The sequence below is a fragment of the Oncorhynchus gorbuscha genome, linkage group LG10 (assembly GCF_021184085.1).
Source record: "Oncorhynchus gorbuscha isolate QuinsamMale2020 ecotype Even-year linkage group LG10, OgorEven_v1.0, whole genome shotgun sequence".
Taxonomy (NCBI): Eukaryota; Metazoa; Chordata; class Actinopteri; order Salmoniformes; family Salmonidae; genus Oncorhynchus; species Oncorhynchus gorbuscha.
Window position 1 is genome coordinate 90535056 of NC_060182.1, and position 1520 is coordinate 90536575.

Below are 1520 nucleotides of genomic sequence, written 5' to 3' on the forward strand. Positions count from 1 at the left end.
CATAGCCCATTAAGGATTGATTGTATAGCATAGCCCATTACGGATTGATTGTATAGCATAGTGCATTAAGGATTGATTGTATAGCATAGCCCATTAAGGATTGATTGTATAGCATAGCCCATTAAGGATTGATTGTATAGCATAGCCCATTAAGGATTGATTGTATAGCATAGTGCATTAAGGATTGATTGTATAGTATAGTGCATTAAGGATTGATTGTATAGTATAGTGCATTAAGGATTGATTGTATAGCATAGCACATTAAGGAATGATTGAGCATTATTTATGTATTAGGAAACTGTAGAACCATTGAATTGTAATAACGTATATAAAGACCAAAAACGTATTGACTTTAATAAAAGCTTGAAACGTGGACAACTAGGCCAGATTAACGATCTGGAGAACAAACGCCTCTGACACTCTCACGGAACCGAAAGTGACCCTGGGTATAGGTTAAAGTGATTGCACTAAAGAATATTTCATTGTGTGGACAATAATATATATTTGGAAAAGTCAAATACATACAACAATACTAGTTTCCAAGTGACTACTAGCTGACGAGCATAATAACTAACAGAAGATGAGTTATTAGGTATTGATATATGAAGAGAAGAGGACCCAAGGTTAGGGAGTATAGGAAGAGTCTATAAACATAAAGTAATAAAGTACTCATCTATCCAAGGCCCCGTACTAGACCGGGAAATAAGGGAGTGACAACGTGAACGAATGAACAAACCCAACTCACGCGAAGGGCCATTACGAATAAATAGAAGAGTTGGTAGGGCCGCACGGCAAGGCCCCTGTTACACCGAAGTGAGTAATATCCTAAAGTACTCTGCCAGGGGACGGGATAGAGGCTTTTACTGCAGGCGACGGGCAACAGTCAGCACCATGACAGATGTCACGGTCAGTATGCTGACAGAGGGAATTTGGCAGATACCATTTTGCATGTGTGTGGGTGTGGTTTGGCACATTAGTGTGTGTTATCACAATGGTGATACATTCCCATTCTTGTCCACTTAACTCCAGAGTCAGAGTGAGAGTGAGAGTGAGAGTGAGAGAGAGAATTCTGGAGACAGAGAGTGAGAGAGAGGGCAAGCTGGAGTCATAGAGAGAGAGAGAGAGGGCAAGCTGGAGTCAGAGAGAGAGAGAGAGAGAGGGCAAGCTGGAGTCAGAGAGAGAGAGAAAGAGAGGGCAAGCTGGAGTCAGAGACAGAGAGGGCACGCTGGAGTCAGAGAGAGAGAGAGAGAGAGGGCAAGCTGGAGTCAAAGAGAGAGAGAGAGAGAGAGAGAGAGAGAGAGAGAGAGAGAGAGAGAGAGAGAGAGAGAGAGAGAGAGAGAGGGGAGAGAGGGGAGAGAGAGAGAGAGAGAGGGCAAGCTGGAGTCAAAGAAAGAGAGAGAGAGAGAGAGAGAGAGAGAGAGAGAGAGAGAGAGAGAGAGGGCAAGAGAGGAGAGGGCAAGCTGGAGTCAGAGAGAGAGAGAGAGAGAGAGGGCAAGCTGGAGTCAAACAGAGAGAGAATT